Here is a 16,597-nt window from a genome sequence, read left to right on the forward strand (position 1 = left end):
CCTGAAACTTTGCCACCTTACTACCTCATTGAGAGTCTAATGCCACTATTTTCCAAGGATGTTTTATAGGAGCCCAACGTAAAGGCTAGAGGATTAAACAAGATTCTATCCTCTAAGATCCCTCCCAGCTCTGTGGTTCTAAGAAATATGAAGATTAAACAGATTTAAGAAATAGATTAGAACTTATAAATTCAAATGGTTGTTATTCTTGAAAGTCTCCTTGCAAAGCTGTAACTAAGTCCATATATGGCTCATATATGGAAGTTCCAGGGATCTGAAATAGTATTTCAGCTCAATGTAAGAACTTTCTAAGTTGCAAACTTTCCATCCATGAATTTGTTTCTCAATAAAGTTCCACCCATTAGTCCTAATTCTCCCTCTGAGATCAAATAGAACATGTTTGTACCCTAATACCTCACTTAGATTAGAAATAAATAAATGCCCATCATTTATATAGTGCTTTGCAGTTTATAAAGTGCGTTACATAATTACTATCTAAAACACGATTGTACATGTACAGCTTTTACCAGATTGTTTGCTGCCATGGGAAGTGGGGGAGGGAAGGTGGGTGGTAGAAAAATTGTGGAACTTATAAACTTGCAAATGATGAATGTTGTAAACTACCTTTGCATGTAATTAGAAAAATAAAATTTACATATATTATCTCATTGAATCCTCAAGCAACCCTGTGAATTAAGCTATTATTATCCGCATTTGATGAGGAAGTTAGTGACTTGCCTAGGGTCACCCAGTTAAGTATCTGAAGCAGAATTTGAACCATGTCATGACTTATAATTCTAGAATTCTCCATTCCACAAAGCTTCTCTTACCCTTCAAGTATTTGAAGACAACAGTTATTGCTTTTCCTACTCATCACCCCTGCTTTGGATCTTCTATTTCTTGAGCAACATGGTGTAATAGGAAAAAACTGGGTTTGAAGTCAGGAGAGATCTAAGTTTGAATTTCATCTCACACATGAATTATTGGTCCTATGATGCCAAATCACTTAATTTTTTTTTTTTTTTAGGTTTTTGCAAGGCAAATGGGGTTAAGCGGCTTGCCCAAGGCCGCACAGCCAGGCAATTATTAAGTGTCTGAGACCGGATTCGAACCCAGGTACTCCTGACTCCAGGGCCGGTGCTTTATCCACTGAGCCACCTAGCCACCCCTCACTTAATTTTTTTTAAAGCCTGTCATTTCTTATATGTAAAATGATCAAAAGGAGCATCTATCTCACAGGATTATTATAAAGACCAAGTGAGATACCATATGTTGAGTTGCTTTTCAAACCTTAAAGGACCATGAAAACCTCAGTTCTTATTACTACAGCCTGGATGTATTACTGACCTAGTTAACTAGTTCTCTCACCTGTACTCTCTTTGCTAAAGACAGTCACTTCCCCAGAGGAGCCTACTGCTCTTAACTAATAAAGGTAATCCTTGAGGGTGACTTTCCACCAACAGCATAACTTGGTAACTCCACCACTGTATTTCTGTTGGACAAATCAGCCACTAATACTCAATTACTCTTAACCATAACATCTGCCAAAAATGCAAAGCAAATCCATAATTTGCCCATAAACTGTCCCATCAATGTAGCCATAGTCGATAGGGAGAATGGGCACACACTTAAATCCCATCCTAGTAAAGGGTCCATGGAGGGACCACATATACTGTAGCCAAGGTAACTTATAATTATAAAACTTTAGACTTTCATATCCTTTTTATGACTCAAGAATTTTCCATAAAAATTCTCAGATGACGGGGGTGGCTAGGTGGCTCAGTGGATAAAGCACCGGCCCTGGAGTCAGGAGTACCTGGGTTCGAATCCGGTCTCAGACACTTAATAATTGCCTGGCTGTGCGGCCTTGGGCAAGCCGCTTAACCCCATTTGCCTTGCAAAAACCTAAAAAAAAAAAAATTCTCAGATGAGCTCAGATGATCTTAGTGTACACAGGAGTTTTTCATTGCTGAGCTGAGTCGATCCAGTGGGGTCTGATCCACAGGAAGCTCTCCTCATGCCTGCCTCAGTGGGCACAACATCTCAGCCAGGCTAGCTGATTGGTCAGATGCTTCTCTGTTCTCTGAGCCCACAGTATTCTCCAGCTCAGCTGAATTTACTCCTCCATTGCAACCTTAATTGTCATCACTGCTGGCTTTGGGCTTCTGTCTTTTGTTGCCACCTTCTGTCTTTTAGGAAAAGGTAATGAAATCCATCTGATCACTATCCTTCCTAATTAGGGGATCTAGAACAGGAGACAATATTGGGTTCATTTCAGCAAATGCTTATTAAATACCTATTGCGTTTTAGGCAGGGCCCTGGGTTAGTTGCTGGGAATATAAAAATAGCTAAGTGGGTGGGACTTGGTCTTAAGATGCCTTCGGTCTAATAAAGAAAAGGAGCACACAGATAGCTATAGGGAGAATGAGATAAGCGGGAAAGAGATATCCAGGCAAAGTGCTCTGAAAAATTGAATAAGGGAGAGATCATTTTCACCTGGGAGGTGAAGGAAGGTTTCAGAAGCATCGGAGTTGAGTCTTCAGCAAATGGAGACAGAGGAAAAGGGGAGTGGGGGGAGGAGAGTCCATTTCGGGTCTAAAGGCTGTCATGAATGAATTATGGAAATGGGAAGGAAATGGAAAACAACTTGGTGAGAACATGCTGCAAATGAAGGGAGTAGAATGAGATAAGGCCAAACAAATGGAGAGGTGCCAGATTGTGGGAGGCCTGGACAACGAGCCAGGAGGCAGATAAAAGTCCCTACTATCACCAGGCAGCCCTGTGCTAAGTAATGGGGATGCAAAGAAAGGCAAAGGATAGTCTCCAATCTCGGGGAGCTCACTGTCTAATGGGGGTAGCAACATGCAAACAGCTACATAATATACTCAATCAACAGATAAAAGGCGCTGCCTGGGGAGGGACAATTTTGGGAAAGATTTCCTACTGAAGGAGGGGTTTTAGGCAATCAGAAACCACTGATGGTATATGACAGAAGACTTCATGTGATGATAGTGATGTCTTAGGAAGATTATGTTGGCAGCCATGGGGCCACCTAACATGGAGTCTTCCTTAAGGAGGATGACCTGGGTACAGGACAGTCTGGACTCATGAAGACCAGTGAACAAAAGGAACTACAATAGGAATGGAGGGAAGTGTGTGAGGTCTGGTGAGGTCTGAGCAAGCCAGTGAGAATACTCTTTGTAGAATCTTCCCCAAAATAGTGATGATGATGCAATCATAAGAACTGCATTTGTGAAATCCAAAGTTTACCGGGAACTTTCCATGCTCACTTGGTCCTCACAACAACCCTCCAGGTCAGCATTCCAGATATGAGCATCCCCATTTTATGGAAGAGAAAAAAATAAGGCCTAGAGAGATTAATAGATTTGCCTAAGGTCTCACAGCCAGGTAGTTCCAAGTGAGGATTTGAACCCAATCTCTTGACTCCTCCCACAAGGAAGGATTGCCTCACATTGTTATCTGTTCAGTTGGAAAAGGTGAGGGCTTTTCCAAGTCAAGAGTCTGGGATTAAGGGCTACCTGGTTCATACCTTGCTCAGGTCACTGACCCATACTTCTATTTGGAGTGCCTCAACTTCCCCTCCTGTAAAATGGAGATAGTAAAAATGCCCCTTTGATGGGAATGTCATGAGTTTTAATTAATTTAAGTTTATAAAGAAGTTAGGGGTGAACAAGAACCTGGAAATATAAATCAGTGTTCTTCCTCACAGTGAATAGATGAAGCAACTAAAAACACACTTCGAACAATGACATGTTGTGGGCAGATGTTGCCTTTGAACTAACCCATAAAATGAGCCGGCTTCCTTTTATTTACTGCTTGCTGGTCTCAGTCTCTGTCTTAACCAAATAAAGACTAAAACATCACACAGTGATTACTCATTACTTTTATATGGCAGTTTTCATTCAAAGAACTTAAATCTCTTAATAAACTATAATTGTTTTGTACACTATCCAGTGAGATAGTTATTATCCCCATGTGAGATCATAGAATGTCATGAAGGGACCCCAGAAGAAAGAAGAAATAACTTTAGAGAACAATTGAGAGCATTTTAGATTGGAAAACCAAGTCCCAGAAAAGCAAAGGGATATGCCCGATACTAGTTAGAAGCTAGTAGAATTAGAATTCGAACACAAGTTCTATGACTTGAAATCTAGGGCTCTTCTCCCTATGTTGTTTTCCTCAACTTTTTTTTCTTTTAAAAAAGTTTAAAGTCAATCCAACCCCGGGAATAGATTGTTTGGGGAATTTTATTAATTCTTCTAGGCAATAATGGTAAAATCACAGAATCCTATAGTCAGAAGGGATCTTGGAAGTCAAGGTAATAATACCTTTCATTGCTGGAGTTCCTTAACAATCCTTGCAGACAGTTTAGAAGGAAGGTGCACTGGATGGGGAGTCCAGAGAGTGTGGTTTGAATACAGACTCCATTATTCTTATTATATATGGGGCATAGGCAAGTCATTTCTTCTCTTGAAGCCTCAGTTTTTTCAACTGTAATATGAGCAGGATGAACTGTATGAACTCTAAGGTCTCTTCTAGCTTTAAATTTTATGATCCTCTAAACTCAGTAAGCAAATATTATTGCCTCAATTTACAGTTGGGGAACCTAAAGCTATAGAGCAGAAATGACTTAGCTAGTAAATGAGTTAAGACTAGAATCAATGTTTGGTCTCTGAGACCAATTGTTTTTTCATTACTATAAAATGACTGTATGGACTGGGAGTAGGGTGGGGGGGTTAACTAGTCAGGAGTGGGGAGCCTTTGAACCTTTTTTAAAAATTGAGAACCATTGATTCTAAGCTAAAATAATAATGAATATTCAAGTCATTTATTCTCTTGAAGCCTCAATTTCTTCAACTGTAATATGAGCAGGTTGAGCTGGATGATCTCTAAGGTCTCTTCTAGCTTTAAATTTTATGATCCTCTAAGCTCAGTAAGCAAATATTTTTCTCTATATTTTACAGTTGGGGAACTTGAGGACTAGAGAGTAGAATTGACTTGGATAGCTGGTAAGTTAAGACTAAAATCAATGTTTGGTCTCCAAGACCAGTTGTTTTTTTTCATGATTATAAAATGATTATATGGCCTGGGTGAATCTTTTTTTTTTTTAATTGAGAACCAACTCTAAGCTAAAATAATAATGAATATTCAGGTATGAATACGTTATATAAGGTTGCTTTTTCTTTTTCTTTTTTTTTGCAAGGCAGTGGTGTTAAGTGACTTGCCCAAGGTCACACAGACAGGTAATTTTACGTGTCTGAGGTTGCATTTGAACTCAGATCCTTATGACTCCAGGATCAGCGTTCTAGCCACTGTGCCACCTTGCTGCTGTTTTTTCTATATAGCCTCTACTTCATATTTTCTGTAAGTCAGGGTCGTTCCTAATACCTTCAATACCAGTCTTTCAATACCAAACTGGTCATTTGTTCTAGTTCCTGTCTGAAGCGGGAGTTTCACTTACAATCCTTCAGGAGGTGGTCTTTTATTGTCTGTCTATCAATATACCCCCAGTGCTAGAGTAATTCTCAATCTTTTGAGACAATCCATTCCACTTTTATACTACTCTGTTAGACTGACTATAGCTAGAAGGGCAGCATTTAGTAGATTTGTATTCCATTTTTATTTTTATTTCATAAATCTTCCTCTGACACCCCATGGTAACATGGTGGTAACCTTGGGTTCTCAAAGATTCTGCCAATGAAGCACCAGTCTAGTGGGTTTCACTTACAATCTGTTGTCCAAGTTAAGCCTGCCTGAGTAGAAAGCAAGGCTTTTTAGCACAATAACTGCAGCATAGTTTTGGTTTTAGATTCTTAAGGATGAAAGAATTGTGATTAGTTTTCCCACAAATGAAATTACAGCCCTTGAAAGAAAAATAATTCATGGTATTCTTTCTAACTATATGGACACAGATGAGTCATTTCTCTGAGTCTCAGTTTTTTAATCTATAAAATGAAGATAATAATACCTGCATTTCTTATATCATAAAGTTGTAAGGACAGCACTTTCAATCTGAGCATGCTGTCATTGCAGTCATCATTACTTAATAGTTATAAATCACTTTACACACACACACACACACACACACATTCTGCTTCCACAATTTCCCTGCCTATGTGACAGTTGTGAGCCTTTTTTTTTTTTTTAAGATTTTTGCAAGGCAATGGAGTTAAGTGGCTTGCCCAAGGCCATACAGCTAGTTAATTATTAAGTGTCTGAGGCCAGATTTGAACTCAGGTACTCCTGACTCCAGGGGCAGTGCTCTATCCACTACGCCACCTAGCCACCCAGTTGTGAGCCTTTTAAGAGCATTAGAAGAGTTGATTTTATTATGGTTTTATTATGTGCCCAAAGGCAATGAGAAACACCATCTCATGGAACTTTTTGTCTTCTGCCCTCAAAGTGACTGTAATGAGCATAAACCAAAAGATCACCATGAAGAAAACTGTAACTTCAGCATCAGCACCTATTAGAAAGGGTGAGGGCGAAAGAGAAATTCTCCAAAGAACTTGGTAAAGGGCTTCAAATGAGCTGGTATATATTAATAATTGCTGATTTCAGCGTAGAGTTAAAGAGCCATGATTCCATATCCTAAAGAGGCCTTTTCTGCTTACAGGTCCTTCCATGCCATTCCACCACCCAGAGATCTTGTTTGGTCTTTTTCTGATGGCTGTGAATGGAGAAATTCCATTCTGTTCCACTCTCCTTTCCTCTGTCTAGTCTGTTTCTGCAGAGAAAAGAGAGAAATGCTGTTCCTTTGACTCCCTTCCACTGGTCCCATGCTTGAACCAACCCCCTCCCCCCAATGGATGTTGAGAACCCACCCAAACTCATTCATCAATGATTAACAAATTACAATCTAGTCATCCCTTCCCCATACCAGTACCTTTCAAACCCTGGCAGTCATTATTCAGATCCCATTCTACATACCCCACTAACCAATCCCTTATTCTCATCTTCCTTCACCTAATAACTCCAATGTTTGACTTTAAAGTTACCCTCTGCATTGTGTGCTCTGGAATGTTTGTTCATAGATAACAAACTTGCTTTCATCTTAAAGTTTTTCCTTTCTCTCTCCTTCTGTCTTCTTAATCTCCTTACAGCCTCCTTGGCCACTGGTTGCTCTTTCATTCGTTCCCTTTGACTTACTGATGGAGAGGGGAGAATTAGAATACTACTTGTTCTCCATTGCCACCCCCAAGTTCATCCCCTACCATCACTCAGAAACCTCCCTTTCTTTGTTTTTAATTAAAATTTTATTTGAGTTTTACAATTTTTCCCCCAATCTTACTTCCCTCCCCCCACCACCCCCATGGAAAGCAATCTGTCAGTCTTTACTTTGTTTCCATGTTGTACATTGATCCAAATTGAGTGTGATGAGAGAGAAATCATATCCTTAAGGAAGAAACAAAAAAGTCTTAGAGATAACAAGATCAGACAATAAGATATCTGGTTTTTTTCCCCTAAATTAAAAGGAATAGTCCTTGAACTTTGTTCAAACTTCATGGCTCTTTATCTGGATACAGATGGCATTCTCCATTGCAGACAGCCCAAAAATTGTCCCTGATTGTTACACTGATAGAATGAGCAAGTCCATCAAAGTTGAACATCACCCCCATGTTGCTGTTAGGGTGATCAGTGTTTTTCTGGTTCTGCTCATCTCACTCAGCATCAGTCCATGCAAATCCCTCCAGGCTTCCCTGAATTCTCATCCCTCCTCATTTCTAATAGAACAATAGTGTTCCATGACATACATATACCACAGTTTGCTAAGCCATTCCCCAATTGAAGGACATTTACTTGATTTCCAATTCTTTGCCACCACAAACAGGGCTGCTATGGATATTTTTGTACAAGTGATGTTTTTACCCTTTTTCATCATCAGGGTATAGACCCAGTAGTGGTATTGCTGGGTCAAAGGGTATGCTCATTTTTGTTGCCCTTTGGGCATAGTTCTAACTTGCTCTACAGAAAGGTTGGATGAGTTCACAGCACCACCAACAGTGTAATAGTGTCCCAGATTTCCCACCATCCTTCCAACAATGATCATTATCCTTTCTGGTCATATTGGCCAGTCTGAGAGGTGTGAGGTGGTACCTCAGAGAAGCTTTAATTTGCATTTCTCTAATAATGATTTAGAGCAATTTTTCATATGGCTATGAATTGCTTTGATATCATCTGTAAATTGCCTTTGCATATCCTTTGACCATTTGTCAATTGAGGAATGCCTTTTTTGTTTTAAAAATATGACTCAGTTCTCTGTATATTTTAGAAATGAGTCCTTTGTCAGAATCACTAGTTGTAAAGATTGTTTCCCAATTTACTACATTTCTTTTGATCTTGGTTTACAGTGGGTTTATCTGTGCAAAAGCTTTTTAATGTAATTGAAATCATCTAGTTTGTTTTTGGTAATGTTTTTCATCTCTTCCTTAGTCATAAACTGCTTCCCTTTCCATAGATCTGACAGGTAAACTAGTCCTTGATCTTCTAATTTGCTTATAGTATTGATTTTTATGTCTAGATCCTATATCTTGGTATAGGGTGTGAGGTGTTGGTCTAATCCAAATTTCTTCTATACTAACTTCCAATTTTCCCAGCAGTTTTTATCAAAGAGAGTTTTTATCCCAATAGCTGGACTCTTTGGGTTTATCAAACAGCAGATTACTATAATCATTTCCTGCTAATGCACCTGTCTAATCCATTGGTCCACCACTCTATTTTTTTTTTAATTTTTTTGCAAGGCAAATGGAGTTAAGTGGCTTGCCCAAGGCCACACAGCTAGGTCATTATTAAGTGTCTGAGCCCGGATTTGAACGCAGGTACTCCTGACTCCAGGGCCGGTGCTTTATCCACTGCACCACCTAGCCACCCAACCACACCACCATTCTATTTCTTAGCCAATACCAAACAGTTTTGATGACTGATGCTTTATAATATAATTTTAGATTGGGTAGGGCTAAGCCCCCTTCTTTTGCACTTTTTTTCATTAAATTCCTGGAAATTATTGACTTTTTATTTCTCCATATGAATTTACTTACAACTTTTTCAAACTCATTAAAGTAATTTTTTGGAATTTTGATTGGTAGGGCACTAAACAAGTAGTTTAGTTTTGGTAGAATTGTCATTTTTATTATATTAGCTCAACCTATCCATGAGCAATTGATATTTGTCCAGTTATTTAAATCTGATTTAATTTGTGTGAGAAGTGTTTTATAATTGTTTTCAAAAAGTTTCTGAGTCTGTCTTGGCAAATAGACTCCCAGGTATTTTATATTGTCTGAGGTTTCTTTGAATGGGATTTCTCTTTCTGACTCTTCCTGCTGTATCTTGCTAGACATATATAGAAAAGTTGAGGATTTATGAGGGTTTATTTTATAACCTGCAACTTTGCTAAAATTGTTAATTGTTTCCAGTAGTTTTTTGGATGATTTCTTGGGATTCTCTAGGTAGACCATCATGTCATCTGCAAAGAGTGAGAGTTTAGTCTCTTACTTCCCAATTCTAATTCCTTCAATTTCTTTTTCTTCTCTAATTGCTGAAGCTAACATTTCTAATACAATATTGAATAGTAGTTGTGATAATGGGTATCCTTGTTTCACCCCTATCTTATTGGGAATGGTCTAGCCTCTCCCCGTTGAATATAATGCTTGTTGATGGTTTCAGATAGATACTGCTAATTATTCTAAGGAACAGTCCATTTATTCCTACACTCTCTAGTGTTTTTAGTAGGAATGGGTGCTGTATTTTGTCAAAAGCTTTTTCAGCATCTATTGATATGATCATATAATTTCTGATAGGTTTATTGTTGATATAATTGAGTATACTAACAGTTTTCCTAATATTGAACCAACCCTGCATTCCTGGGATGAATACCACTTGGTCAAAATGTATTATCCTAGTGATAACTTGTTGTAACTGTTTTGCTAAGATTTTATTTAAGATTTTTGCATCTATATTCATGAGGGAGATAGGTCTATAATTTTCTCTGTTTTAACTCTTCCTGGTTTAAGTATCAGCACCATATTGGTTTCATAGAAAGAGTTAGGCAGAGTTTCTGAAAAGTTTATATAGAATTGGAACCAATTGTTCCTTAAATGTTTGGTAGAATTCACTTGTGAATCCATCAGGCCCTGGAGATTTTTTTCTTAGAGAGTTCAATAATTGCTTGTTGAATTTCTTTTTTTGAGATAGGGTTGTTTAGGTATTTGATCTCCTCTTCATTTAAGCTGGGCAACTTATATTTTTGTAAATATTCATTCATTTCACTTAGGTTATCAAATTTATTGGCATAGAGTTGGGCAAAATAATTTTGAATTATTACTTTAATTTCCTCCTCATTGGTGGTAAGTTCACCCTTTTCATTTATGATACTAGCAATTTGGTTTTCTTCTTTCTTTTTTTTAGTCAAATTGACCAGAGGTTTATCAATTTTATTGTTTTTTTCATAAAAACCAACTTTTGGTTTTATTCATTAATTCAATAGTTTTTTTGCTTTCAATTTTATTAATTTCTCCTTTAGTTTTTAGAATTTCTAATTTGGTATTGGGAATTTTTAATTTGTTCTTTCTCTAATTTTTTAGTTGTATATTTAGTTCATTGATTTCCTCTTTCTCTAATTTATTCATGTAAGCATTTAAAGATATACTATATTCCCTGAGAGCCTCTTTGAGTGAATCCCATAGGTTTTGGTATGTTGAGAAGCCTCCCTTTCTAAGGGATTCAGGTAGCTATTATTTTCTGACCTCTATGACACTCTTCCCTCTTCAATAAATCCAGGTGGCACAGTGTATAGAGCACTAGCCCTGGAGTCAGGAGGATCTGAGTTCAAATGTGGCCTCAAACACTTAATAATTACTTAGCTGTGTGGCCTTGGGAAAGTCACTCTTAACCCTATTGCCTTAAATAAATAAAATTTCTTTAAAAAGGAAGTCCAGTGCCTCATTTACAGTTTTTCTCTCCTCTATATTTTCTGCTTCCATACTCAGGGACTTCAACATGCATATCAATATTTTTTTAAACTCCCTAACTTCTCTTTTCCTTACCTTACTCATTTCTCATTACCTGTCCTCCATTCTATTTCAACTACAGATAGAAATGGTCATACTCTTGATCTTGCTGTTACCAGCAAATGCACCACTTCCCTGCTCATGAACCCTGAAATTCCTTTCTGATCATCACCTGTTATGATTCCATCTCTTCCCCCAAACTTGTATCTCCTAATGCTCTTCTTCACCCTCACCATGACCTCCAGTGCCTCAGTTTCTCAGTTGGTTGTTTTTTTTCTCCAGATCTCTACCGGCTATATTTTCTTCCCTTCCTCATCTTAACACTTTGATGAATCAGTTCACTGTCTTCTTACTTCCCCTTTATCTTGTTGCCAGTCTTGCCATGCTAAGCCTTAACCTTGGATTACCTCCACCATCTGCTGCCTTAATTCCTACTCATGTGCTGCTGAATGAAGCTGAAAAAGGTCACAAAACTATTGGCTGGTTCCATTATGAATGTATATAACATAATCTTAATTGGGACCTGTCTCTCTAATCGACTCACTCCCCCACTCTCCACAGAGAGTGGCATTCATAAACCTTTTCAAGCCTCCCCAGCTAAGAATCTTGTTGCCTCAAATTTTACAGAAAAAACTGAAGTCATTCTCTGAGTTTTTTTTTCTCCCCTCCTCCCCATCTCACATCACTCAAATGCCATCTGCCAGTCTCCTACTTCACCCTTTTCTCACATGAAAAGTGGGTTCTTCTCTTCAAAACAAATCCCTACATACAGAAATGATACCATTCCATTCCAGCTTCTAGCAGATTGCCTCCTCTCTCATCTTCATTCTCTCACTTATCTTCAATCTCTTCTTGTCTATTGGCTGCTTCTCAAACTGCCTTCTAAAAATCCCATATTTCTCCATCCACCAAAAAACCTCCACTTGATCTGACTATTCCTACTAGCCATAATTCTATATCTTGTCTCCTTTTTAGGACTAAACTTAATGAGAAGGCCATCTACAATATGTGCCTATACTTCTTTTATTTTTGCTCTCTTAACTGTCTACAGTCTAACTGCCAACCTCATCATTCAATTGAAACTGGTCTCTCATTCTTGATCTTTCAGTAGCCTTTGACAAAGTCGATTACTCTCTTCTCCTTGATAGCTTTTTCTTTCCAGGTTTCCATGATACTCCGCTTGTCCAGGTTTTCCTTTTATCTATCTATTACTCAGTTTTCTCCCTAAATCTTTGTCTGGATCACATCTGTGGGTGTTCTCTAAAGTTGTCTTGGGTTCTCTTCTCTTCCCTCTCTATACTATTTCTCTTTGTGATATTTGCTCCCACAGATTCAGTTCATCTCTGTGCTGATGATTTTCATATTTACTTATCCTGCTCTAGTCTCTTGAATTTCCAAGTGCTTTTCAAACATCTATTATTGGACATCCAGTATACATCTTAAACTCAATAGATTTAAAATCAAACTTATTCTCGCGACCTCCCAAACCCTGCCCTCTACATAATATCAATGAGGGGCATCACCGTCTTCACAGTCTTCTCCCTGTCATCTCAAAACCTAGCTGTTATCCTCAAATCGTTGCTCTCCCCCCACATCCAATCTGCTGATTTCATCTGTGTAACATATCTTACAGCTGTCATCTTCTCTGACAAGTCTAGGCATTTTGTTCCATTGTCCCTGGACCTTTAACCTCTCTCTACTCCTCCAGCTCATCTTCCACTTGGCCGTCCAAAAGATCTTCCTAAAGCATAGATCTGACCATATCACCTCCCTCTCCCATTCCAAAAACTCCATTGTCTCCCTATTACCTCAGAATTGTTTAGTGTCCCGAACTCTTTATATCATGGCTACTTTCTACCTTTCTAGTCTTTGTCTATCTTGTTCCCACTATATGTGATCCAGACCCTGACCTCCTTGCTATTCCTCCTATGAGACATATCACCTCCTGACTCTGGATATCTTCACTTATCCCCCCTCATCTCCACCTCCCTGGCTTCCCTGGCTTCCTTCAGGTCCCAGTTAAAATCCTGTTTTCCATAAGAAATTTGTCTTCATCTCCATTTAGGCTAGAGCCTTCCCTCTGTTGATTATCTCTAGCTAAGCCTGTGTGTAACTTGTCTGTGCAGTTTTTTGGAATCTGTCTCCCTGATGAGACTATGAACTCTGGAGGACAGGGAATGTTTTCAGCCTTTCATTGTTTCCCCAGTTCTTTCCACACTGACCAGCACAGAATAGGTGATTCATAAATGCTAAGTGATTGATTGACATAGGCAAGGATAGTGTAAAATAGGTTGAAAACTGTGGTTCACTAATAAACAGAGACTAAAGATGATCAGTTTCACAGAAAATTCATGTCTTTCCATCGTGACAATATTTTTCAAAAAAAATTGGACTTTTGGTATACAACATTGCAAAAACAGCCATTTACCAGAGAGATCCCAACATATATGAACTGATTGGTTGCTAATAGAATCATTTCAAATCATCTGTTTGTGTACAGTTAGGCTGTCAGCTATTTGGACAAAGATCAGAATCAACCTCAAATTAGAAGAAAGGATAAAGGTGAGAAGACAGAGCAATGAAAACTGATCTAGCCACAAATTTGCCTTCCCTTCTTTTGAATTTGCTTAAAAAGTGACTAAAATATTCATGCCTTTTGACTCCCAAAGCTGGAATATGCCCCAAAGTGATCAAAGACAGAAAGATCCCATATACATCAAAATAATCTTTTCATAGTACCAAAGCACAGGAAATAATAGCAGCTAGCATTTGAATGGCATCATAAAGTTGACAAAGCACTTTTACAAATGTTTTTTCATTTGGTCCTCACAACTGAAGAGGCAAGTGCTATTATTATCCTCATTGTTCAGATGAGGAAATTGAAGTAACTTGCTCAGGGTCACACTTCTAGTAAGTATATGAGGTATAATTTGATCTTATGATTTACAATGCTTGGAACATTAGTAAGCTCTAAATAAATGATAACTATAGTAGTAGCAATAGCAGCAGTACTAACAGTAGTAGTAGTAGTAGCAATAGCAGCAGTAATAGCAGTAGTAGCAGTAGTAGTAGTAGTAGTAGCAGCTGTAGTAGCAGTAGCAGCAGTGTAATAAGCAGTAGTAGTAGCAGTAGGAGTAGGAGTAGTAATACCAATAGCAGCAGTAATAGCAGTAGTAATAGCAGCAATAATAATAGTAATACTAGCAATAGCAGTAGCAGTATTAACAGTAGCAGCAGTAATAGCAGTAGTAGCAGAAGCAGTAGCAGTATTCCTTTTTGTGTTCTATGATTTATTTATTTCCATATTATTACAATAATCTTCTTGTGAAAGCAAACATAAGCCACCTCTCCCAAAAAAAAAAGATAAATCTCAAGAGAAATGAAGGGAGAGAAAAAAGTGTACTTGAGTCTGTGTTCAGATTCCATCGATTCTGTCTCTGGAATGAGTTGCCTTCTTTATCGTAAATCCTCAGAGAAGTTGCTTCGATATCTTTTCCCACAGTCCCTATTACTAGCTGTATTTCCCTCCATTCTATTCCTCTCCACTAGCATTTACTCTATTCTCTCTCTCCCACTATTTCCCCTCCCGCATCACCCTTATCCCATCCCTTTCCTTTCATTTTTCTCTAGGGTAAGATAGATTTTGTATACTCTATTGAGTATTATGTATTATGTTATTTCTTCACTGAACCATTTCTGATGAGAATGAAGGCTCACTTATTCCCCTCAACGTCCCCCCCTTCCACTTCATTGCAAAAGCTTTTTCCTGACTCTTTTATGTGAAATAACTTAGCCCATTCTACCACTCCTTTCCCTTTCTCCCAGTATTTTCCTTTATCACCCATTGACTCCAACTTTATATCATATTATACCATTATATTCAACTCCCTCCTATGCCTTGTCTATACATGTTCCTTCTAACCACTTTTATAAATGACAAGGTTCATATGAGTTATCAGTATCTTCTTCCTGTGCAGGAATACAAGAAGTTCAAAATCATTAGTTCCTCTCTATACTTTACCAGAGTCCTGTACTTGGAGATCAACCTTTCTGTTCAGCTCTGGCCATTTCAACAGGAAAGTTTGAAAGTCCCCTGTTTCATTGAAAGTCCATCTTTTCCCCTGAAAGAGGATGTTCAGTTTTTCTGGGTAGGTGATTCTCAGTTGTAAACCAAGACCTTTTGCCTTCTGAATATCATATTCCAAGCCCTACGAGCCATTCATGCAGATGCTGTCTGATCCTGTGTAATCCTGACTATAGAGCCATGGTAGTTGAATTGCTTCTTTCTGGCAACTTTTAGTATTTTCTCTTTGACTTGGGAGTTCTGGAGTTTGGCTATAATATTCCTGGGAGTTTTTCTTTTGGAATCTCTTTCAGGAGGTGATTGGTGAATTCCCTCAATTTCTATTTTACCCTCTGTTTCTGGGATCTCAGGGCAATTTTGCTGCATTATTTCTTTTTTTTATGAATTTATTATTTTTAAAAAATCTATTTACTTACTTTGAATTTTACAATTTCCCCCTAATCTCACTTCCCTCACCCCCCTCACAGAAGGCAGTCTGTTAATCTTTTTTCTTTTATTTAATATTTATTTATTCTCATTTTGTACAATGTTTTTTATACATTAATAAAATATTCTTTTTTAAGAGTAAACAAAATACCCCCAAAAAAATATAGACTCACTTGAGCGATAAAATAAAGGGGAGAGAAAAAAATTAAAATTAAAAAATAATAATAGTAATAATTGTAGGTATGGCCAGGTGGCGCAGCAGACGAAGCACCAGCCCTGGAGCCAGGAGCACCCAAGCCCATATCCAGCCCCGTACACCCAACAATCACCCAGCTGTGTGACATGCAAGCCACCCTGATCCCCACTGCCCTACATAAACCAAAAAAAAAAAAAAAGACCAAAAATAAAATAAAATAGTAATAATAGTAGGGGCGGCCAGGTGGCAGAAAGAGCACTGGCCCTTGAGCCAGGAGCACCCAGGTCCAAATCTGGCCTCGGACACCCAACGATCACCCCGCTATTCGGCCCCAGGCAGGCCACCCAGCCCCATTTGCCCTGCACCCCCCAATAATAATAATAATAATAATAATAATAATAATAATAATAATAAATGTGCTTCAGTCTTTTTTCCACACCACAAACTCTGTAGCGAGTGGATCACATTCTTTATGATAAGTCCATCACAAAAGTTACTTCCATATTTTTCCACCATTACCATTGCTGATCGCAAGTCCCTCCTTTCATATTTCTCCACTACCATGTACTATATTTTCTCTCTCCTTCCACTCTGATTCTGCTGTAGGGTAGCTGAGTGGTGCAGCAGACAGATCCCTGGTCCTGGGGCCAAGAAGCCCTGAGCCCCCATACCACCCCTTAGGCCCAGCATCCACCTGGCCCTATGGTCCTGGACAGGCCATACAATCCCAGCCCCTTGAAAGAAGTAAAAAAGAAAATGTGTTATATCTGACCACTCTCCCCCCATGGTGCATCCTCTCCTCCATCACTCATATCCCCACCCCTTCCCCCTCTCTCTCCTTCTTACTCCAGATGCCTATACCCC

The 16,597-nt window shown here is 38.5% G+C and overlaps 1 protein-coding gene across 6 annotated transcripts in view; it reads left to right on the top strand.

The window, feature by feature from the left end:
- The window catches only part of JSRP1 (junctional sarcoplasmic reticulum protein 1), a 105,992-nt gene that overhangs the window by 57,469 nt on the left and 31,926 nt on the right, over positions 1-16,597 (top strand). For 2 of the 6 annotated variants that reach the window (XM_074204640.1, XM_074204644.1), the window contains one exon: positions 4,986-5,030. The exons of the other annotated variants lie outside the window; for them this stretch is intronic. The gene's annotated coding sequence lies outside the window, so the exon portion shown is untranslated. The remainder of the gene's footprint in view (positions 1-4,985; positions 5,031-16,597) is intronic. 6 annotated transcript variants of the gene reach the window in all.

Source organism: Macrotis lagotis, chromosome X (genome assembly GCF_037893015.1).
Source record: "Macrotis lagotis isolate mMagLag1 chromosome X, bilby.v1.9.chrom.fasta, whole genome shotgun sequence".
Taxonomy (NCBI): domain Eukaryota; kingdom Metazoa; phylum Chordata; class Mammalia; order Peramelemorphia; family Peramelidae; genus Macrotis; species Macrotis lagotis.